The sequence below is a fragment of the Ambystoma mexicanum genome, chromosome 8 (assembly GCF_040938575.1).
Source record: "Ambystoma mexicanum isolate Mex_15411 chromosome 8, UKY_AmexF1_1, whole genome shotgun sequence".
Classification (NCBI taxonomy): domain Eukaryota; kingdom Metazoa; phylum Chordata; class Amphibia; order Caudata; family Ambystomatidae; genus Ambystoma; species Ambystoma mexicanum.
Window position 1 is genome coordinate 214,806,672 of NC_090929.1, and position 25,174 is coordinate 214,831,845.

The 25,174-nt window shown below is 45.2% G+C and overlaps 1 protein-coding gene across 4 annotated transcripts in view; it reads left to right on the forward strand.

Moving 5' to 3' along the window:
• The window catches only part of SARDH (sarcosine dehydrogenase), a 1,294,294-nt gene that overhangs the window by 44,182 nt on the left and 1,224,938 nt on the right, over positions 1-25,174 (forward strand). The window lies entirely within an intron of this gene.

Genomic DNA, 25,174 nt, shown 5'->3' on the forward strand with positions numbered 1-25,174 from the left:
GTCATCCTCATTCTGTAACCTTTCCAACTCCTTTCTATACTCCAATATCCTCTTGACATGCTCTCACTTTCTCCACAGTGTCTCTTGAAAACGCTAAAGTGTTTAGATCCCTTAACCCTTGCGGGAGATCTGTATTATTTAATTTGCCCCACATCACACATAAATGAACCCCTAAACCTTCAATGAAAACATTTTTCTCAGGAAAACTATCCATATTAGAAAGTGTGGCAAAAAAATTAGCTTGATCATCTCTCTCCATACAATGCTTAGCCCATGCAATCAATTCATGTTTCTTTTCTGGAGGTAGAGTATTACGAGTGGCAACCCTTGACCCCGCACTCTGACTACAAGCGGTACAGGACTTCTTGGAAGAGTGGGAGCAGGTGGAGGGAGAACAACTGGAGGAAAAGGAACAGAGGGAGCAGGAACAACAGGCAGAGCAGGAATAACAGCAGGAAGAGGAACATACGGAGGTGGCGCGGTGGCACCAGGCCTTCGCTCATTTAACAATTTATCAATATGTTCATCAGGAACGTGGAAATCTTTAGAAGGATAGATTTTCTGAATGCCAAGTGAGAAAGCCCTATCCATATTCCTAGCTGACTCACTGTTTATCTTGGTCATACAACAATGCTTTTTCGGCGTTCGTTTTATGACGGTGCGCATGTTTTTCCCTACTCTTAAGTTGCTGTAACACTTCTTTTTTCCAATTCTGCTAAACATTGAATGCTGCAGGTCTAGCCTTTTTCTTTAATAGAATTGACTCTAAATACTCAATACGAGGGATTTCAAAACTACCATTGATTGGCCACTGAAGTTCGGAGGGACGTCTGGTTTGTCTGTGCCAAATATCATTAAACATTATACTTCCAATGCCATGCTTACAGTACATAGTACAAGCCGGCGACCCCTCCTGTGGTGCTCGACGGCTAAATTCCAAAGATTGTCTATCACTGCGGAATAACGCCCTGAAGCAGGTAGAGAATTTCCCAGGCATATCAAAATATTGGTGTTACCTGGTCAATAATTGTGTCTGCAGATACAATACGCCAAAATCAAATTATCAGGATACTTAAGAATCGTGTCACGACTCACCTGATCAATCCTAAGGAGGGCTGATCGGATTTCAAATTCTTTTTCTAACAAATACTACCTAGTGTTTGGTGATATCGGCAAAACTGCCCGCCTCGATAAGTTGACCCTCGTCAAGATGCCATCTCGGACCACAAGCTAATCGTCCAGGGATCGGGTCGTGCAGCGCTGCTGAGGTGTCGCATCTCGTTCAGAAGGGGCCCCCTACACCGTCCGATCCTGGTCCGATAGCCTGTGTCAACCTTCAACAATCCGGCATCAATCTTGAGGGTCCCTATTTGGGCGCCAACTGTGAAAACAAAGAGAAAATATCGAGGCTGAGTACCCCAAAAGGAAATACACCGAACACAGGTTACAAAGGAACATGCAAAGATCTTTAATTTATACTGAACAGTTTCAAAAGACAAAACCATCAGATAGCTATCGGCCCTCAGTACAACACAGCGAACTCCAGCATGGTTCGGTGTGCTCAGCGAGTGGGACTGTACATAAGAATTGGTTGAACTTTTATACCCTTTGCGAACATGTCCAACCCTACTGCAGGTTAAAATTCCTCTAATACATTAATGATCTAGGGTTCATGCCGAGTTCACACATCTATGTTTAGGGTTAGCCTTTAATGCATTCCCCAACAAGTCTACACGGTAACAGTGTATTTTAGGATTCCTCATAGAGTCGTCTCAAACATTAATACAATGTAGTTAACAAGTGTTCTCAGTTCAGTATTTGGATACATTGTTCTTAACATATGCTCGCGGATTAGTTTCATTGGCATGAGTAATCCTTTACACACAGGTACAACGAAGGACAAGGTCTCAGTTCACGACCCCAACAAGTGGCCTGCACGCAAGTTACATATTAGTTGTACGCGGTGGTCAAAACAGCCATGTTGTATTTCGGAAAGACATCGTCCACCGTTTTAACTCTCAGGGTGACTTTACAGAGAGCACCTAAAATAGCGGATTGACCTAAAATGGCGGTTTACATTGATTCTAAGGTCAGGACCTTGCAACACAGAATTCTTCGCAAGTGGCTTACAAGCAGCTTGGCGTAGGCCAATGTACATATAATTCATTGCCACAGGAGGCACAATATAATTTCCCGTTTGACACTGGGAAGGCACGTACATACTGCAAGAAGGCCCGATCTTGGTGAAAACGCCGCCTTCCATAGTTGTGAGGAGATCCAGAATGTATGTTCTGTAAGGTCATCAATCTGACAGCTCTCAACTCTTCTTTGGTGGCATTAAACCCCTTGACGGTCAAGTTTACCATCTGCAATAGTTCCCATCTGGTGATCTGGAGCCACTTGGTGTTGACATTGGCCTGGACTCCTGGAACCACTGGCACAAAACCTCCCCGTCCACCTGAATGTTCTCGTGGTGTCGCATCTAGTGCATCTCCCATCTTTGTCAAGTTTCCTGAAGATCCTTTCTTCCTCTGGTGTGTGTTCATCTGGGGGAATCCATCTACTTGTATGTCTATTAGGGGCACTACTAAAGCTGGTGTGTTCATTTGCACCAGAGAGCATATTCCTCCCCAGTTTAGCGGTAACTGCATTAATGCCTTGTATCCGCAAGCCCAATAGTGATCCATCAAACACTGCAGTACTGACCTTCATGCCTGGTATTTTCGATACACGCTTGCAACCTTCACTGAAGCATAATTCTGGAAATACAAGGAAGCTTTCTTGAGTGGTCTGATTGGCATGGGATCTGCTTCGTTCTCCACCCAGGTGAGCAGTTTTTTGCACTTGCTGCCCACTCCTTGATGCAATTGTAATTTTCTTTCTGTACCCCTTCTACTGGAACTGTCGTGTGTGTGTGTGTTTTGCACCCTACCCTTTCAACCTTCTCCTGTAAATATTTGTCCGTATACTAGCAGCTCTTGCCTTTCCCAGCCTCCTGGCATTCCTCATTATCTTCCTTTTTTGTCCTGTCTTTAGACATTGTAATTCCTTCTGTGTCACTATTCTGGCCTCTCCTTTGTTCAGGCCATCGGGAATGTATGATATTGTCTAATCAGGATTCTAATAGTCTATCATCTCCTGAGTCTTGATGTAGTTATCTTCATATGGGAACATCTTCTGTGACATCCATCTTGGTGTGGCCCATCTTCCTTGAAATCGGCCTCTTGTCGTGCAGGGTGATGGGTGCATAAGGCATTGTGCTCTGGCTGTTGGTATTTCTGTTGCTATGAATGTTCTGGAAGTACTCCTGGCATAGGGGTGAGAGAACACACATAGCAGCTCTTCTTCATCGTCTCTCCCCACCTTGGTCATGTGCTTGTATCACCTGTTTTTATATACATGGCCCGAATCCGCTAGGTATGAATTTAAATGTTCAAAATCTATATCTGCGCTTCACCAGAATCTCTTTACTTTTTTGGGCAGCGCTGGTTACCAGCCCAGATATGGATTCAGTGAGAGCAGGAATTGGGGTTGTGTTAACAGGTACCAAGGCATGTGCATGTTATGATACCTTCTGGAGTGTAAAGAGAGACAACGAAGCAAAATCAACACAATAGAGCTCGTCACAGTGTCCATCTTCTGTAATACCGGATGTTTATATATTGTCTGTAAAGTTCATGAGACCACTGGGAAAAGTCTTTGAAATGCACACTTACTATCTGAGTTAGTTAAGCTCTCCTGTGAGTCAGTGCAGCAAAAAGAAAATAGCTTCCAGACAAGTCACACTTTGACGATTTATCACCTTGGGTTAATATTGGGAAGGTGTGTGCTAAGGAAAGCATAGAACAACACATTGGGTAGAATCATCTGACTGGATGTGGCTACAAGTTTGGAAACGTGCTCAAAGGTTGTGTAGGCATAGAATCATTAGCCAGTATCGGTCCATAATTTCACGATTGCCTAGTTTAAGGAAAGGACAGTGTGCCTAATCTAACTTCATTCAGTTCTTGTCTAGCTCTAATCTTCGACAGGGTCTGTATCCGCTGAAGTCTCTTCTTGATGTTCTTGCATCAAATTGTCTCCGTGTTGGGGTGAGGTCTCACCTCTGCAGGGCTTGACCTCCAAGATAATTCCATGCCTTCTTGACCACAACGTTTACAGCCTTGTCGGTTGCTTGTTCTACAGAATAGGGGCCCTCAAACCTGGGCTTGTACCAGGACCGAACAAAATTATGGAGATGCACATGGTCCCCTGGATAGAGAGGTGGTTGCTTAAGCAGTTCAGAGTCTGTTACAGGTACGTTATCTTCCTCATCCTTCTTCGATCTCCCCAGCAGGGATGATTTGAAGCTGTCGAGAGATGGAAGAAGCACTAGCCAACCTTGAAGTGAGGTATTCGTAAATTTCATCACCAAGACAATGACTGTACACTGGGCATTTTTCAACTCTCTAGTGGGAGGAATAAGCGGAAGTTGCATACGCCGTCTGCACTACCGCATGAGGGGTTAATTGGTGGTCGGATCCAAGTTGAGTGCGCAATGCGAACAAGGCTAGGATTAGGCAATGTAGCCATCCCTTCCTTAATGTTGCTTTTTATTTTGGCTATTTGTTCCATGAGCAAGCCATTGAGGTGTTCACAAATCCAATTTGATTGCATGTGATAAGCGCAGGAAACCATTTAATTAATCCCCAGCAGGGCTGTGATGTGCTCAAAGGTTTTATTTGCAAAATTAGGCCCATTGTCTTAATGCAGGACCGCAACGCCCCCCCCCCCCGCCCCTCCTCCCTGCATCTATCATGGGAATACCTTTCTGACAATGGATTTTGCCCTACTGAAAAATGGCATACCACTACAATCATGTAGCGGTACCCCTGGCAGACTTGGATCATGTCCACTTAATCTACGTGGCGATGTTGCCCATTTGGGTGCCGTATTGCACCTTGCACTACACGCAACCTGTGACTTGCACTTTTTACACACTATACAAGTATCCATAAAAGTGTCAATATATTCTGCCAGATTGGGACAGGACCAATCTTCCCCAACATGTGCAGCAAGAACATCCATACTAAGATAAGTGGGGGAAGTGCAGCTGCGTGAGTGCAATCTGCAAAAATGTCACGGGAATAGTCATCTTTCCTGTGCACTCCTGTTGCCACAAGCACTTGTGTTGTCACAATGCATCTGTAAGGGATTAAACATCCTCTCTTCCCACAATTCCTTCTCTATTGGTGCTCGCCTCTGAAATGCTACTGTTTGGGTAACAGCAATGAACTATACCCTTCACTCGATATCATGTTGCGTATGAGTGTGTTAGATGGGGTGTCAAACTCATTTCTGTAAAATATGCTGCTTGCTTCTGTGTGTGTGGCTTCATTGTTGTGGGAGATCATGTTCCCTCCCCAAAGACCCCCCCCTTCCCTCATGTGTGCCTGGCACCTCATGACCGCTATGACTGATGGGAGTTGTAGTGTGTCTCAATCTGGCCAATAGGGGTGTGTGCTGCACTGGTGTTTCCGCCAGCACGTTGCTAGCCCCTCATTTTCCAATGTGACAGGCCGGCATGTACTGAGGACATCCCATAGGCGGAGTAGGAGTACAGTGATCTCCTCATCCTGATTCACTTCTAATGCCATTATAAAGAGCTACTAATTCTGCTGCTTGTGCTGAAAATTGTGATTGTGAATGTCACACTCGCCACTACTTCAACTGTACCGTTTGGTTTTATTTTTTTACTAATGCTGTCACAGTATGTCTCTCCTGTTGTCTGCCCTATAGTCAAAGATCCGTCCATAAAAAGCACTTCCCTTTCTTCAGGGGAGTTTTCTCCTTCTCTGCGGATGTCATAGTGTTCTGTGTATGGTACAATCGTGTACATAATCTTCCTCTACTGGTTCAACTATAAACTTTGCTAGGTGTACAATTCTGTACTTCACTATTTGGTATTGCTTGATTCAAGATGAATATATCATATCCAGATGTTCTGTATGGTCTGCATGCTCTTGGGGTTATCGAGGATAGCAAAAAGTGCATGCTCCAGGTAAAGTGTGGTACTGCACCGCATTGTGATACTCGCAGAATTCTCCACTGCAAATGCAGCAGCGGCCAATGCTTGTTCGCAAGGATAATGTCCTCTCATTACTGGGTCTAAATGTCCACTATAATGAGCCATTATTGTTCTGTGTCCACCGCCATCGTCACTACTCCATGTGTGAACAGAATTCTTCACTGTAATTGGGAATCCCTAACACTAGAGCCTAGCATATTGCCCCTTTCAGTTCCTCAAATTCTTGTCATCTCCTGTATCCGTGTCCAGTTATGGTCCCCCTGCTTCTGGGCCTCCCAGAGCCTGCTTAAAAGGGGTCTTGTGTATGTGCCATAATCAAACACCCAACCTACTTCCAATTTTCTCTTCAAAAACTGCTTCTTTCTCGAGCTCTCCGCTCATCCACCTCCAACTCTCTGAGGGTCATACGCTTCTCCCAACAGAGAGTTGGGGGCAGATCTATCTCCTCGGCTGGGGCCAACATCTGGAACAGCCTCCCTGCCTCTCTTACTTGAGCAGGACCACCTCCGGTTCCAGAAGCAACTCGAGACCTTACTTTTCACTTGCACTTTTTCTTTTCCTCTCACCTGCTGATGCACCCGGCTGCTCAGAGCACTGGTCACCCTCTGAACTCGGGCCCCAGGCTCTTGCATGTCCAGGTTCCCTTGCACTGCTTCTCGGGTCCCCAGCACTTAAGGGTCTGTATTTGCAACCCTACAGTTCCTTCTCTCTGCTCTTATGAGCCGCCCGCTGGCTGCACTTGTGAGTTAACTGCACTTCCCCCTTGCCCTCCTCCTTGGCACTTCCCCTTCCCCGCACTTGCGCGATCTGATTGACACAAGGCCTAGTAAGATCATTTTGTCCTCCCTTGTTGCCCCGTCTTGTTGTACCTAGAAACACTTGTGTACAGGTGCGTTATAAATGCCACAAATCGTATACCCAGGCCCTGCAATCATTAGAGACCCAAGAATTTCTGCACTTCTCTTACCGTCCAAACGTGGTGTCTTAAAGATCCCCTCTGCTCTTTTTGGGATTACTGTCCTCTGATACTAACTGTCCAATGTAAAACAGCTCACTTCGGCAATATTGCAGTTTCTTCTTGTCCACCTTGTAACCATTTTCTGTTAACACTGTTAACATCTGTACTGAATCTTTGATCTGCTGCAGACTAGGATATTGTCCTTCTACTGAATGACTGTGCTGTCCAGATATATGTTGCCCAGGTCCATTTGGAGGACCCTATTGAATATAGAGGGTGATTCACAGTACCACTGAGGAAGTCTTTTGTGTTTCCACCTTTTCATTTCTATATAGAAACCATGTCAGATCATGTGATGTCTCATGAAGTGGTATATAGAAAAAAGATTAGAAGAATGCTATCGCAGTGAAATGGGTAGGTTCCAATGGAATGCTACATAGTATTGTCCCTGGATTGGGAATGAACAGGAACTCTGCTTCAATAATATGGTTCAGAGGTGCAAGTTGCCCTGGTTGACCGCAGGAGCAGACCAATGGATATGAGTTGGAATGATTTATGGCAGGAATGACACTGGCAGTGGGTGACATAAAGAGCTTACACTCAGCTGTTTTTGGTGAGGTAGTGTACAAAGTTGGAAACGGGCAGGGTTTCCCAGAAGGACAGCACAGACTATGGGGCACAATGGTGCACTGTTGACGGTAGAGCAGCCGTATGGTAATCTAAGAGTACAGAACCCAGACACATCTGACGACAGTGCAATTATGGCACGCAAAATGTGTGAGGATGAAGACCTACTTCAATATATCGAGGAGATACAAGAACGTTGGCGTCTCGAGACAAGAGCAGTCGGATGAAACGGTAGGGCTAGTCTCATCATGTATTAAGCCAAGTGCTACTAGAGCAGGTACAGAAGCAGCTAAAGAAATTAGTTGGGATAAAAGCAAAGCCATGGTCCGAAATTCAGTTGACTAAAGTGCACTTTTGCTGACTGATACAGGAGAACACGAGGAAGAAACGGGAGTCCTGAATAACGTGCCACAATCCCAATGTCTCCCTCATAGGGTACACAGAAAGCGATTCTGAAGGTACCAAGATCCCTTGCTGCACTAAGACAGAAATTGTCTAAAAAATGCCTTTGTCTGCCTCCCTGGACAAATGATATTGCTTTGCCCATGCAAGATTGCCCCTGGCTTAAGCTTGATTTTAACAGATCCTACTCCCTTTTGCAGGCCAACGTCCTACAGACTGTTGGTCCATAGACACTCGGTACCTGCGCTAGGTCTTCCTCGAGAAATGATGGTGGGGCATTTTTTCAGTAGGGCCATTCTCTGTGGCACTTCCCTTTAATTATCACCCAATAGGTAATGCTCATAAAGAACAATGTCTCAGTCAGAATAATCATCTGGAAAAATTCTTTGTCGGGTCAGTCTGTGTCCTTCTCCTACTGCGATTACTGCTCTATGCTCATCCTGTATCATCCATCCCATGCAGTACTAGCCTCCTGTCCCTTGCTTTAACTGTCTCTTGTTCTAATGAAAACACTTGTGCCTCCGTCTCGTCTAAAGGGATCTCTGGTCTAAACAAAAATTAATTGGGTAAACTATGCAATTTGCTCTGTACCCCTGGAAGTCATGCTAATAGTATTTCCACTCCATATTGGAAGAACTCTGGGTTCACTGGCACCCCCTTTCCCCCTTTGTACAGTCTGTCTGCGAAGTGGCTGAATGATTTCTCATACATTCATGTAGTGACTTCCTGGTGTTGAGCAACCATGCTCTGTGAATTAACTGGTAATCAGTCAGTGCATCCTGTCTCTACCCATTATGTGGACTGGTAAGGTCAATTTCCCCCTATGAGAATTAGAAGCTCGTCGGTCAAAGGAACCAAATCTGTAGCCCCCGAAAAGCCCTGCTCATGTATGGTGTTGCATGACATTGGGTATCTCCTCTCCCTAATAAAGGATCGCGTTTCCCCTGTATCTACGAGAATAGACAATGTCTTGTCACCCCTATACATGGATCCTCGTCCAGGTTGAATATAACGGATGGGATTGAACACATCAGGTCGGTCTGTGGGCTGTCCTATTGTGGATATAGTCCTCCCTGTCCCTGTGAAAGGGTTACCCCTACCATAGTCGTTTCCATATGGGAGTCTGCATTGCAGAGTCTGTTTCACACGGCTACAATGCTCTGCCGTTGCTTACGGTACTGCTTGTTGTGACAGCATGTATGCGTGTGTCTGTGGTGTGTGTAAACCCTGGGCTGCTGTGATGGCACTGCTTGCGGCGCATTAGTCTGCATCTGATCTTGGGCATAGTAGTCTGGCTGTTCTGTCTATGCTGGCTTGTATGTCAACCCCCCCTTGCCATTCTGCTGTGCTCCACTACTCCTGCACAGTCGTGATATGACCTATTCTATCGCATGTCCAACGTTGTGGTGGACCCCCCTTGGGTCTCTGCTGTCCTCCGTTAAACTCTTCTCCACCCTGATGCATTGGGTGTCCAAACACACTTCCCTGGGGCATTCCTCCCCTCCTTGTGGCAAATAATTGATGTCTTCTCTTCCTGCTAAACTTCCCCCTACCACCGGTTCTCGATTTTGTGCGCCCTGAGTAACTACTCACACTCCGCTCGTCAACATCACCCCTTGCATTATATATTTCGGTTAACTTTTTCTGCACTAATTTTGCTTCCTTTCCTCGCGTTTCTTCCTTTTTGTTCTCCTGCATTAGTTTATTATAATGCACTATAGTCAACTGAATTTCTGACCATGGCTTTGCTTTTATCCCCACTATTTTCGTTAGCTGCTTCTGTACCTACTCTAGTAGTCCATGGCGTAATATGATGCACTAGCCCTACTGCTTTGTCTCACAGCTCTTGTCTCGAGACACCAATGTTGTATCTACTGGATATATTGAAGTGGGGTCATCATGCTCGCTCTTTTGCATGCTATAATCGCGCTGTAGAGGAGGTCCAAGCATGGCCTGCACCCCTGCCCCCCATTTCGAGGTACCGGGAAAGTACTTGCCAAGGTACGTGACGTATGAGGAGCAAATGAACCAACAGAGAGCCGCGCTGGGACTCTGCCCAGTGTACATCAGAAGATCGGTACCTGTTGAAGCGCCCATAACCAGACAACCCAGGGCAGAACGATACCCTATCAGACAGCCATACCTGCCGCTGATACGAAACGATGAGTATTTACAGACTGTACATGAGGAGACGCAAAGAGCCTTGATGGAAGGCAAATGTTAATGACACGAGGGCCTAAGTAGACTCGCATATGAATAAAGGTAACACGCCAGGGCGATCAGCCTCGAAACCAGATTAAAGAGACATGAAAGAAGAGACAATGTTAAAACGTAAGGAAACAATGCTACAAGACAAGATTAAAGTAACCAACTAGTTAAACGTGTGTAAATAGGCTTGGAACGCAAGCAGCTAAGAATACGATATGGCTTGCAATGCTTAGTAGAATAGAGCGGCAAGTGCCAACCATATATCTACCTCAATAAGGCACGCTATGCAAGTGCGACTCCATTTTGTAAAGCAGAAATGTGCCCAGGCTGCCAGAGGCCTAACGGGCCAAGTTTCATAAACCCAGCCAGAGTCAAGAGAAGGAGCGGAATCGAAACTCAACAAAGAGCGGCTCATGCCTAGGAAATCGAGGTCATCCAGAGAAAGGGAGGAGAGCGTCAGCTAACAAGACTCAAACTTCAGAGCATACCGGCCTGCCCCATGAAGGTCAAGATAAGGGGGGCCCATGCAGGTGGCGAGGCTAAAGAAGAAACAAATACATGAAAAGCTTGGAACTGAAGCAGAATTCACGGTGAACAGACACGTGACCAGTCAGGTGCGAAGAATTACCAACGTCTGATGTCACCCAGATCCAAGGGTGCACTAACTTCTCCAGATAAGAGGCTACAGTTTCGAGGCCATACCCAGCCAACTAATTGACACACAGCCCTAAGAAACTGATTGATGGAAGGGAGGCAGGGTGAATATTGGGACACCAGGCACCTAGGTGTCCATTCTGCATGCTGCTAATTAAAATGGGGATTTATGTATGGTGTAACCTGCCCAATCCCAATGGACCATGTAATCTAAGGTCCTATAGATACTGGAACCAATGGGACTTTGTAGTTGTATGACGTCTATCACGCTTGATGTAGAAGGTTGGGCGTAGACGTCCACCCGATAAGGGTTATGTAATCCGCATGCTCTGTTAGCATATGCAGATATAGCACCTATACTTAAGTTACCTTTCCTAACCAATTATATTGCATGATGAATTTGTGGAGTTAGACGTCGGTGATGACGAGGTTTGCCTATAACTATTGCTGTTTGACTGAAGTTTGCGGAGACAGGTGATCGTAACAATGCTGATTCCCAATTGGTTTCGTGTTTGATGTACTTGTCATTAAACAGACTTCCCTTTGCCAAATTACTGAGTCCTCATTATTGAGTCGTGTTGGAGTAAGTGAATCCTGCACCCCCATTCCTCACTTGGTGCACCAATCTTGTCTTACAGGTACTAGAGAGTGAGCACTGACCTATGGGCCCGTCGGTGAATATCTCGCCCCTGAGTACAGCGCTTATGTTGGATGTGTCTTGGTACTGTACTTTCGGATTTTGCCTTACGGTTGCTCTGCAGTTAGTGAACAGTGAGTCATTGTGCGCCATATTCTGTGCTGTCACTCTGGGATACACTGCCGGTTTCCAAACATTGGGAAAGCACTTTGATGCCCACTGCCAGTGTCGTCCCTGCCGTCAATCGATCTAACTCCTATCCAATTCCCCACTCCAGTGGTCAACAAGGGCAACTTGCACCCAAGACTATCCTAGTCCATCTGTTACCATGGTCACCCTATTCTAGTAATGTAAAATGTCATGTGCACTCACCTGTCTTATCTTTCTAGGTCTTTGGTAGCTGTGAATGCTATTGTCTTCTTCTTTGTCATCCTGATAAGGATCTTAGCCTCTGGGCATATGGAGTAAACTCCCCTGCACTATGCAATCTGCTTTTGGGATGCTCAGGGTGTCCTTCGGGCTCTGGCAACTAGGTAACCCCCACCCCCACCCCCACCCCTTCATCATTGTACCCTTCCCCTTTGCCATCTGACCACATCGTCCCCCACCCGCCTCCCACTGCCGTTACTGTCCTCCTCTCCATCTTCAAAAGGAAGTCTCCTTAACATGCACCTCCTCTGTGGTTTCCCTGTTATTCTGTCCACGGAGTTGCTCTCCCTCGTCAATGGAGACCCTGCCTGTCTATCCCATCTTGTTCGTATACAGATCCCTAGTCTCCTTCTCGTCTTAACCAACATTCAGACATGTTGGTCCCATCTTGATGTCTTTCCCTACTTCTGTCTCTTTCCCGTTTCTTTCTCCTATCCTTTATTCTTCCTCTCTGCGTCAATGCTCTTTAAATGTGTAACTTCTTCTTTCTCCCTCCACTCTTCTCATTGCTCTTTCATTCTCTTCTGTTTTCTCTCCCTGCCCTTTTGAGCTTCTCTTGAGCCTCTCCCTCTCTTCTCTCCACTTCTTCCATATCTCTACCCATTCTCTGTCTTCTACTTCTGTCCCCTTTCATTTCTGGACTTCCGCCTCTGTACTACTATGCTTGGCTACATTTATTCTGTCCAATTTGAGCAGTATCTGCCCTCCCTAACCACTCATTTGGTGGGACTATCACCTCGCTGTCCCCACTACATCTCAATATCCCTTTGTCGTCCCCCATCAGTTTCACTTGCAGATGGCTGTGCGCCTTGCATTTTATCACTTGTAGCCTCTGTTCTACTACTGACTTGCTTTGTGCCACTGTGTCTCTTTGCTGCTATACGTGGGTGGTGCATAAACAGGATTAGTATATCCTGCCGCTGCTTTTAATTCTTTCAAGGGGTAAAATCCCTTGCCTTCTGTTGTGAGCTCCGGGTCCATGGTTTTAGGAGGGGGAGGAGCTGTGGTTGCTTTGACTGACCTCACTCCCCAGCCCCCAACATCGCGTTGGCTCAGCATTCATTCTTTCTTTGGTGGGTCTTCTTTCCCCATCCTGAAACAGTCCGGCCAATCTGTTACTCTGTTTCTTCACCTTGTAGACCGCAATTTAAATAAGTAGTTGTGTGTTGAAGCACCTATTTTGACTGCCCTGCTGGGGCCATGGCTTTGCCCTTTTGTCGTCTGTATCACCTGTACATTCCACGTTATACTTGCATATCTTCCCTTCATACCATGGAAGGGACTTGCACAAACGCTTGTCACTTTCCAACTGCCAATACTTACCAGACCTAGTTTTTTTTTTTTTGTTCTTTTTTGGCACACTTGAATTGTTTGCCAATTTGTAGATTTTACAATTATCGTCAATTCTCAGTCACCTTTTTCAAAACTGTAACAATTCTCAAAACATTCCACCAGCCTATCTTGCTCACCATCGTCAACAAGAGCATGCTCTGTGCATCTCCCACACTGTATTATCTGCCCTTAAGGCCATGTCACAATTCTCTCACGTGCTCTGCGAGCCCGGCCCAAATGGCGTAACTGTCTTTAATAATCTGAACATCATCTCATCAAGTTACAAACTATCGTTTTTGATTTTCAAATACTTTGTTTCTCTCCTTTTCTTTCATCACCACATCAATGCCCCACTACGGGCCTTTGCTCACATATCGACGCACCATGTCCTATTCAACAACCTTATGTGCGATGTCACAAGCCTAAGGCAAAAATCACAATACTGCAAGTGCACTTCCCAGTATTGCACTATCCCAAGACACAACACAAATGACATAACACACAGCAGTCTTGCTGCCTCTCAAATCACAGGGAATACCAAAATCGTATGGTTCTTCGATAACTCTGCCTATAGGAGTAAATTTTCATGAGCTAAACTAAGAAACCACCTTCTACGACCTCAGTGAGAGACGCTAGTGAGTAGATACAGGGATCTATACATAAATCATCCGTAAAACAAGCTGACTGGTATCCATTTGTTAATTTTGTCTTTCTCATCCGCAAATTAAGCTAGTGCCTAAAGACCAGGTAACCTCAGCTAATGCATCTGGAAACTGGGATCAGTCACAACGAACAACAACTTCCCCCTACCCAATATTTGTAATATGGCTGAATCTATGCCTGCGCTCTGTGGGTCTGCTGAAGCTCTCAGGCACCGCCTCTCCCACAATTTGCCACTCTCATCTGGTCTGCTTGGCGTCCCATGGGGAGCAGGCAGGAATTTCTCCAAGGCGGCTCCTGACAACCTCTCACTGTCAACGCATTGTTTTTACTGCAGTCCTTGCGGGTCGCGACTTAGTGGGGAAAAAGACTGCTTTATAGCCGAGGGGGTCTTAGCAACCATCCTTTCACTACCACTTGTAATAGTGGCCTGGGAACTATTACCAGTCTCCCTGTTTACATGCAAGAGAACTGGCCCCTGAAAATCCCCTGCCACAAGAACGGAAGACCCAGCCATAGGACAAAGTTCACTGTCTTTATTAACAAATCAATAACTGGGATCTCAGCATGATCAATGCAATATTCTCCAAGCGCTCTCAATCTCCAGGCACCTGTCGTCCAGTTTTGTTAAGGTCTGATGTCACAAAATGTAGGTTACATCCCAAAAAACCTAACCGGGGAAGGCATTGATTAGCAAGGTAAACTACATATATATACACATGCTAATGGTTAGTGCACTCATTGGGTAAGCCATATCTATGGCGCCTCCTGAGACCACCTGTGTTTTACAAATACAAAGTTGCAGGTTAGCTTAAGATGATTAGCTTGTGCAACATAGTGTTAGCTTGGCGTGGAAGGTGATCGGGGATTAGGCAGAAAGGGTCGTCTCAGCTTTGGACAGTTACCAGGCCAAGTGCAACTATTCAAGGTGGTGAGAACGACTCCGAAGGTGCTGCATGTTCCCAATAACTTTACATTTTCTAGTCCTTGAGACTGAAAATGTGGCTTTGTAACTTTATAAATTGTATCCTCCTGTCGGTTTCGATGGGAACAGGCACCGGAGTCTGGCTTGAATGAATAGGCTCTGTCTTGAAGGCCCAGATCCTTTGTGTAAAGAACACAAAATGGATTACTCTTCCTTGCAATTATGAGGATGTTTGGCCTGTGTTCCCTGCAGGTGTCCTTTGTTAACTTGAAACTCTCCTCTCCTCCATTTCCTTGGCGAGCTATGCACGGTGTTCACGCTGGAAACCGGGTCTGCATACTTTAGCAGAATCCACTTGTCCGCCTTTGTGTGTGATTGTGTTCCTCCTGCTTTTCCCATTCCCTCCAATGCATCTATGGCTTCCATCTTTATTCGCATGGCTACCCACGTTAGATGCGTTGAAGCATTTCATATGTAGTCTTATGCATCTTGCGGTTACCGCATAGCAAAAGGTTGTAAGTGTGTCATTCCTCTAACTATGTGAGTCATAAGCATATTCTTTGTGTCTATCCGCAATAAAGCTAAATGTCTGCGTAACTTTGTGCAGAGATGGCTGTCCTTAATGTCTAACGTCAGTTAACTTGCTCAATTGATGACATCTGTATCTCTGTATCAATACTGTCGTCTGGGCGTCATCTGGGTATGGTCTGAACGGTTGTCTGGGTAGCGCTTTTCGCACCTGCAAAACATCAGTGATTGGGAGGAAGGGCCTAGAAGCGATGTACGTTTCTGTCTCGGGGCTGAGAGTCGGATGGGTGTAACGAGGGCCACATCTCAGTGCGTTTCTCCCCCCTGCCCCCCCCCCCCCCGTCTTCAGCTGTAACACAGACATTCTTGGGGGAACTTGGCCAATGAAATCGGGTTTACATATCAAGGACCACAAGAAGACATACATTCCTGATTGGGGCTTTTTAACACTCAGTCCTTCTCCTCAGAGACCAAAAGTCCTCTCTGGGATTTAAAGCTTCCTCCTGTTTTTTAGGCTCCCTTTTATGTTCCTTCCTCCATTATTAAGGGACTCGAACTCTGGTGCACACACCTCCATCTTCCAGGTATCAATCACTTTTACATGTTTTCTTCTGGCACCATCTGGTTCATGCATCACCAGGAGCTCTTTTACACCCCTCCCCCACACCCATCTCTGGATCACACCCTCTTCTAGGTTCAAGGGGCTCCCCATCTCTGCTCTGCAGCTTCCTCTGCAAACTCTCTTCAGTGCCCAGTCTGTGAGTCTTTGCCTCTTCTTTTTTAGAGCCTTCAACTTTCCTCTGAATATGCTGTATATCGCATTTTCAAATCGGTTGGATAATCGCTTTTACTAATCCAGGCAAGCAGGAGGAAGTCTTTACAATGTTTTCTGCCTTTTATGGCGTTCTTCCAATTTCGCTTCCCGTGCAGCAGCTGGTGTTTATCTGGTGTTTTGTGCCTCCCTTGCCTCCTTGCTGTCCCCCCCTGCAAGAAACTGTTTTTTGTGTGTGTGTGAAATTGCATGGAAGCATTTCTCATTTAAAAGCTGCAACTGCAGGATAGTAAGAAAGGTTATGTTTTAGAAGCACTGATATTGTGGTCGGGAGGGGGGTTGGAATAATAATAAAAAATAATAATTTGGCATTATATAGCGCTACGATCCCTCGGGTATCTGAGCGTTGCTTATTATTACCCAAGGAGTGTGGTGCAAATTTATCTACCTCGGAAGGATGAAAGGCTGAGTTTGGTCCTGCTGGGATTCGAACCTGCGTTAGCAAGCTCTGCATGGATGTCAAAGCTTGACCAGCTAAGTTGGGCTTCTGTCTAAGCGGACTGTTAATGTGCTAGGATTTCCCCATAATGCAGCTTTCTCTGAACCCCTGGTAGACATTCCAGAATCTACTCTGGGTTTTGGAACTTCGACCATGATACATCCTTGGATGTGTCTGTATTATTAATAATTTCTTTTTTGAGGTGGTAGATACCAGCTAGTTGTTCTCTAAGCGGGTTCAGGAATAGTTTAGGAATGGTTGCCTAACATCTGGTGTCTGATTTAGAGACACCTTCTGTTACGGTCGTGGGGGGACAATCTTACGGGGTTAGTCTGCGCAGGCCACCACACTCCTCTTGCATTAACATTTCTGATAACACTTGGATGCCTGACTTGCCCGTTTTGGGTTTGTCAGGGTTCTGTCAGCCTTCCTCTTGGGCAGAAAGGATCAACTGGCACGCCGGTGGGCTTAACACAAACACTTGAATGGATCAGGTCTTCAGTGGACCCCTGCAAACTGATTGGATGCAAACTGATGGCTCATGAAACCTGCTGACTTTGCTCTAATGAACATGGTGCCCCACAACTCCTGCTTTACTCCTGTGTCCATCTCCCAAAAATACTAGATGGTCATCTTGGAAACCATGAGTAAAGTGTAACATCGAGACTAACCCTACCTGGTTCACTGTCTCCACTGGCAAACTAAAGACCATCCCTGGCCCTAGTTCACAATTGTTAAGCCTCCTTATTGCAATAGGCATTGAAGTGATCACCAACAATTAAAAGCTCTGAATGTAAATGAAATTGCTTGGTGCAACATGCTTTGCTTCATGTGCAGTTTGGCAGGCACTGTGACTTACAGACCTGATTAAGACTCCATATTGTGGCTGCCTATTGCTGCCTTCATATGGGAAGGTTTGTCTATTCACCAATAGCTGAAGATCTTCTACTCCTCTCACGATCACTGTATCACAAATTCAAGCCGGCACAGTCCATATTCAATATAAGATCTTTATGGTTTCTGTAAGGGTGCACAGGTATGACTGACACAAAGGTGGAATATATTTTGGCAAAGCCTTTTATTAGCCCCATTTCTAAAGGGGGGTGGAGGGGTGGACAGGGTCCCTAGCTCAACAAAAATATTAAGGGCTCTCTCAGGATGACTGATAACATGGTGTCCACTGTCCTTTGTCCAATCCAAACCTATTTCCGTCCCTTACACTCTATATTAACTAAGGAAAACTGGTGTTTTCTTGATCCAGAAGGGTGATTTTCACGCTCTCTTGTGTGGGTCTCGGAACCCTCTGGGATATCTTGGGATCATTCAGACTTGCTTCGTATCTTCCTTCTCTTTCATGTGGTTCCCGACCCCTTGTTGCTGTCTTGGGGTTTCACCAACCTGTAGTGGGTGTCAGCCCCTTGTTTACATGCTTCTTTAAGTGATACTGTGTCCTTGACCCTTCTGTATTTTTCTTGCTGGGCTTCCCCAAAATCCTCTGGGTCCCAGAACCTAATGCACTGTACTTGTGGGGCTTTGCCTGTCTCATATGGATCCCAGACCCCTCTTGGGTTTATCTCATGTCGTAGTGTGGGATGTTTTTACCCATGCATCCAAGCCCTACAATAAAACTGTGCAGTACTGGCATGGAAAACATCATGATGGCCAGAACTCCCCAGAGAGTGCACAGGGAAAACATGAAGAATAGGCTGCCACCCATTTTTGCCTATGTTGTGAGCACAGGAGGGCACTGCCTAAAACCACCAGTGGGCTACACACACAGTAGCCTCAAACCATTGGGAATGGCAATGCTGATTGCCAAAAAAGCAACTCAGAACTGTGGGGAATTCATTTTCTTAATCCCAAAAATGGTTGCATTACCAGTACTCACCACTATCAGAAAGCCGGCATTTTAAAACCACCAGACTTTTGTGTAAAACTGAACAAATGAAACAAAACCAGACCGAGGAAAGACTTGCTAAGAGGGGGATACAATGTAAAACTATATTCTGAAATGACTTGAAGGAAGTAATTAATGTATAGGTAAAAATTGTCAGTTTGATTTGAATGTAGAAAACTGGGAACAAAAAGTGACATTTAGCTGAAACCTGGCTTAATGAAACTGGATTCTGCCTGACAACTACCCCCGACAGGAGTTGGATCAACAGCTTTGTTCCCTGCCAGGCCTGGCTGCATCCTGAGGTCACATGGCCCTGTTGATTGAAAGGGGAGTGGCAGCTGGGGACTACAGGGAGTTGAACAAAGGCCTGTCCTGGACTCGGGCAAATGTTATATTGGGGCGTCATAAAAGTGGCTTCCTCTTAGGGAAAACTGGGAGGGGCAGTGCCTCTGCTAGCAGCTGAGCTTGGGGGAAGTGGATAAACCAGTTATTCCACCCTGTGATGTGGGAAGCCACACCCCTTTTTTTGACCAGAGCATAATTTTAAAAAGATAGATAACTCATAGTGCGGACTTGTCAGAATTATATAAGTAATATCATTATTTTTGTGATTTTTCTGTCAACATTTTAAGAGGCGTTAGGACCCTGTGGTGTATTCTGGGGGGTTGCTAGCGGAAAATAGGGTCTCACTCCAAATGTATGCATGTTAAAAATCTGACACTTTATCATCTGTAACCCATATCCCTGGTGCACATTTGTGTAAAATCTGGAAAGGTTTAGAGGTCGTTATCTGGATGAAAAGGGGAGAATTCTGTCATCAGTGGACACGACATCGTACAAAGACAGGGATCGGATGGTTTGGTGCTACAGAAAATGTTAACTGGACCTATAATATTAGAAAAATGGTGCATAGATAAATATGTATTTGGGTCAGAAATAGATTTGTGTGCAATCTGAGAAGGGGAGGTTCCTCTGACCATAAAACCTACAGCATCACTCTGACTCACCTTTCCTTCCCCCAATCAAGGGAGAGAGGAGGAATTGGCCAATGATAAGTGAGGGGCAGGTTTAGTTATGACCAACGCACACACCCACTTTCCAAAACACATAAAAAGAGACTGCTGGGACAGGTAGAGGCATTCAATTCCATTTACTGCGGAGCATGCTGACCAACAACTTCACATCCAGAGATCCAGACTTCAAATCCATCAATCTCCAAAGACCAGAACTTTACTTCAGAACTTAAAGCAAGGGCCTAAACCGACAAACTGAGAACTCTTCTCAGCAACCTTAAAATCATTTGCTATTCCACAGCCGGGCGAGCTGTTTGAATTCTTTTGCCAAGCACAATTGCCAGAGACCAGACCAGAGATCCAGAATGACCCAGACCGCTGTGAGCAGAACCAGAACCAGAGAGCTTACCCAGATCACTGTGAAGTGCCGAGACCAGAACCGGAGTCCAGTCCAAAACCTGACCAGATCCGTGGCGAGGCCTATTTCAAATTTATATTGTGAGTACCTAGCAGAAATGTGCAGAACCAATCTCTTAGGTTAAAATAGTTTGGATTAGATTATTTTAACTAAGTAGAACTGCCTCCTATAAATCGTATCATCTGTCATTTTTAAAGCTGCACAACTGTCACCTGTCAATTCTGCAGCTGCAAGCTGTCACCTGTCATTTTGAGTTTTACTTGAAATCCGAAAATCTCCCTTTATTTAATCGTCCGTATCTCTGGAACCGTTTGGGCTAGGAACGGAATTTAACTTTCATCTGAAAGCTTAGAATCTAAGCTTTCCAATGAACCTATAACTTTGCCGTAATCGCAGCTTTTTGCTTTCCTTTGCTAAAAAATTGTTTCTCTTAATAACCATCCCTGAATCATTGCTAAAGTGAACCTGAGCTCATCCCAAGTATCTCTCACTCACCCTGAACCTCCTAAAGGGAATTAAAAGCATTTTTAGCACATTTCTCACTTCATTGTCATCACATTCAAAGCATTTTGGGCCTGTGTTTCAAACTTCTACCTGTTTCCTCTAAGCTTGCTGGGGGGGGAGGGAACTGAATTTCGTATTGTATTTGGTTGCATTCCTGAGAACTGTGTGCTCCTCTTTCCATCTCCTTCCATTTCTTACATTGCATAGGGGAGTGAATTGCCAGAGAAAAAGTGATTATCTTATCTTTTGCTAAAATCATATCAAGTATTTCTGTACTGCATGTTATTCCTCATTGCTTTTCCCTTGAAATCATAAAAGTATTTTTGCTACTTTATCCATCCTATACTAACTCCTCATTGATTGTAGAGAAGTGTGCTAGTGCCAGATTACCCATTGTTGATCAACATCATATGTCTAAGTGTACTATCAGATATTAATTTATTATAAAGTGTGATATATATATATATATATATTTCTCAAATAAACCTTTTAAACTTGCAAAACAGAACTACTTCTTGGGTCAGGGGGATTCTAAGAGAGGGGTGTTATATAGGGGTAGTCACTGCTTCTCCTATGTCCCATTTGTATATTTCACCAAGTACTGGTACCAGGGCGAAGGGGTTCCTCGACCTTTCCTGGAGTGCCTCCTATGTTCTCTGTAATGACTACCACCTGCTATGGTGACCCAGGTACCTTTTTTCTGGCATTTCAGACTTGCTTTGGTGGCTTCGTAGGATTGCCTCTGCTTGCTATGGGCTTCTGCAAAGCTTCCTGCACTCTCCTCATCATGTTTCCAGGTCTGGTCCCTCTTGGCTCCGGTCTCTTGCTCCAACTGCATGGACCCACTCCCGGTTGGTCCTGGACCTCCAACCATGACATCTTTGAACACTGCGTGTTCAGCGAAGTGCTATCCGTTCCCCCCTTGAACCCCCCCACCCCCTCCCTTGGCACCATTCTGTGCGACAAGCCTTCAGCCAGCTCCTGGTTCCTCTAGGGAGAATCTGCCTCCTGGTCCTCCAGGGAGGACTCTACTTTGTCAGGCCTTTTTAAAAAGGGATTCTGCTGAGCTTCCCCCAGTTCTTAGCACTTTGCCAGCATGCAAATATTCACCCCCTCTCGCAGAGCCTCTGGTCCACAGCCCCTTATCCTGTAGCTTAACTTCCCTGCTCCTTGCTCCTCCAGGGAGGGCTTGACAACACTTCTGGTTTCCCTCCTCTATTGCTACACTAGATGGACCAATCGGAAGCCAGTAAACACTATACCATTCCTTGTGGTTTTCAAAGGATCCTGCATCTGTGCTTCTCCCTTGTTGCAGTACTGTTCTTCTGGCTTCCTTGTGGGTCAGTCTTAGTATTAGAAAAGGGATCTTCACTTGGGTAACTCCTATTCTTCCTTGTCCCAGTAATTACTAGGGGAATGTTAGGGTGACAATAACTTATAACCTTATTAGGGAAGGGGCTGTTGCTAAGGGTGTCTAGGCTCAGGTGATTGGCACGTATACTGCCTTCTACCGATATGGCTGTCGCTGGTCCCCCTCCCATGAGATCCACCCACTGAGTACCACCCCTAGGGAGACTATCTGGTAGCGGCCCCGCCACTCTGGGCTCCTGGGGAAAGGGCTCCCCCTATGGAAGCAGTGATGATAGCCCGGGATGTTCCACAGTTCGATGTGGTTTCAGGCTTTAAATGCACACTGTGTAGAAATGTCCATATGAATCTCCAGATTTGACTGTACACCCTTCTGCTTAGTAACAACATACTATAAACTCATGGCGCCACAACCGAAGAGCTTCTGAGATCCGCTATGGCAGGTTCCATCTTAATGATTTCACATTAATATTTATGCATCTTGCCAGATATTGAGTCCTAGCATCTGTGCTCAGGCAAAGTGGGGATAATAGTGAAAGATGGAACTGATTGCAGCAACCGTAAACATTGTGTCGCCATTATTCCCATGTGTAGCCTTTCACTAGCAACCCGTTATGTACGCCCTTGTTTTAGTCGCAGAAATATGGCCCTTTACTCCGCTATAGCCGAAGTGCTGTACTTTCACAATTGGGAATATCCACATGATTCCATTTCCTCACATAAATGTATATTCTGGTTCCTTTCAGATTTATCATTTGACCATTGGTACCAGGACTGGGAACCAAAAGAGGCCCTGGAAATATCCAAGTGGCCCCATATTATTCAGCAGGCCCAACCCTTTTGATGTGAGAAAATGGGGGGAAATGCAATGGGTTACCCCACAAGGGAGCAGGGCGCAGAGGCCAAAATTGGCCAGAGTTCCCTATAGGGCAGTCTACCCCTGATTGCTACTAGGGCCGGGATGATAGCTCGGGGCGACATGTTTGTCTTGAAAGTACGACGACGCAGAGCAACACAGGGTCGAATCCTGGCTAGGACGTAATTTGGGGGTCACCAGGTGTTGCAACTGCGACACCTGATGTCTCCCATGCTACCCCTTAAATAATAATCGTAATAAAGCTCCTGACCTCTGGCCAGCGCCATGTGGCTCTTTGATTCTGGAGTGGCTGGCTTTCTTGTTTAAGCCTCTAAAAAATAAAAAAATAAAAAATAAAATAAACAAACAAAAAACAGGGAGTTCAACAAGTGTAACACTTTGAGCAGTGGCCCTAAGTAAGAAGGAATAACAATAACATAGTCTTTCGGGAATTCTATACAATAATTGCTAGACTCATTAAAGGTTAATTTTAGGTACCCTTCAGGGGTCTCCCTGTCCGTTATGATAATCACATCTTGGTCACTTGACAAAATTCTTGTGCCTAAAAGCTTATGTACAGTGTAGAAATGTTTGACCATAGCACATTATTGTGCCACAATTAATGCTTTGTTGTAATGTCTCTTTCCTATCTCTCTGGCATGCTGTTCAGAAGGTTTGTTTCATGTATAAGGTAAAGGGATGCCGTGTGAGTGCACTGCTCTCCCTGCGCTACTCTAAATTCTTTAATGCACAGTTATGAACCATCCCAGTGGTATGTATTTTGCCAACCTCTGAAGCCTGAAAAGTAGATCCATGCAGGATTGACATGGGGCCAACTTTGCACCAGACCTGCAGATGAACCGACCTGCTGTTAGATCTCAGGTACCAGTTTATTGGTATCCACTACAGAGTGTAATTTGCTTTCTGACTTTGAGAACATCGAGAAATGTAATTGCTCATTTAACTACAGCCAGTAAGGCCGCTATAGCCAGTAAGGTAGCTCAGTGGGTTCAGCACTCGCTGCTGCGATGTGTGTGATCTGCTGGTTGCATGTTCGAACCCCGGCCAAGCCAACTCAGGCTTTCATCCTTCTGAGGTCTATAAAGGAGTACAAACACAGGTTGGGTGATATTGTATGCATATTTGTTCTATATAAAGAACGTCTGCTTGCATTCACAATATCATGTATGAAATGTACATAACAGTGATATTGTAACCATATTTATCGTAGTGTACATAGGAACAATGCTATGTGATGACGTTTCCTGTTTTGTCAAGGGGTGAAAGGTTCTGTTGCATCATTTTCCATGATGACACTTCGGAGTAGGGTTAAATAACATCACTTCATGTGATGTCATCAGAGGTCCAGGGTCGTGGGATGTCACTTCCAGTACCCCTGGCATTTTGGTGCAATGACGTCCCTGAACCCCAGTGCCTTGCTTGGAGACTGGTCTCCCATAATTAAGCGTACACAATATTTTAATTTAATTACATCCCTTTTTTATATGTTGGGGGCCTGACATCAGAATGATTTTAACCCCCAGTTTTATTCCTTACATTGAAGTATGATGTGATATTGTTGCTAATGTCTTGTCGATATGCTGATGCTTTTTTTTCTACTTCTGTCCTGTTCTCTTCCAATTATACTTACTCTTAAATACAATTTGTACTGAAAATGCTCCCATCTCCATTCACAAGCTCTGCACCACTCGCAGTGCTGCCGTACTTTCTCTGGCTATGCGTCCTAATAGCTACTCGCCGGTAGTGGGGAGATTTTATTTATTTCTTTTTTAAATTCGTTTTCAAAATCATTTGTGCGTGAACGGCTAATAACATTTGAACCCTCCCCGCCCCAGCTGAAATGGGTGTCCATCATTTGTTGACGTGTGGTGTGATGCACCTGCATGTTCTCACCATAGGCGGCCGCCCCGCCTCCTTGGAATTGGCCCGCATTACTGTACTTTTTTGTTCTGTTGTAGCATGATTACTGTGTATACTTTTTAGTAGCTGTTTTTGTGAGGCAGCTGGTTCCCAACACTCATCGGCGTGCATTTTATTGCTTTCAGTTATACTGAGCTAGTTTGTAGGACGTTGATTTAAAAAAAAAAAATACCAATTTAAATAAATCAACACTTTTTTTATATGCACACTTGTGGTTTAACCTAGGTAACATTAGTGATGTGATATGGCTTTTATAACGCGCCTATACACAGGTGTTTCAAGGCGTGACGAGGCAAGGGAGGGGGAAACAGAGGGATGACGGACAACGATTCTACTAGGCCAGGTGTCATGCAGATCGCGCAAGTGCACTGGATGGTGGACTTAAGTAGCCTAGCGCAACATGCTACGTGCTCCCATTGGGGTTAATGATCAATCGCACAAACGGGAGTGGGCCAATTGTAGATCACCTGATGCACTGT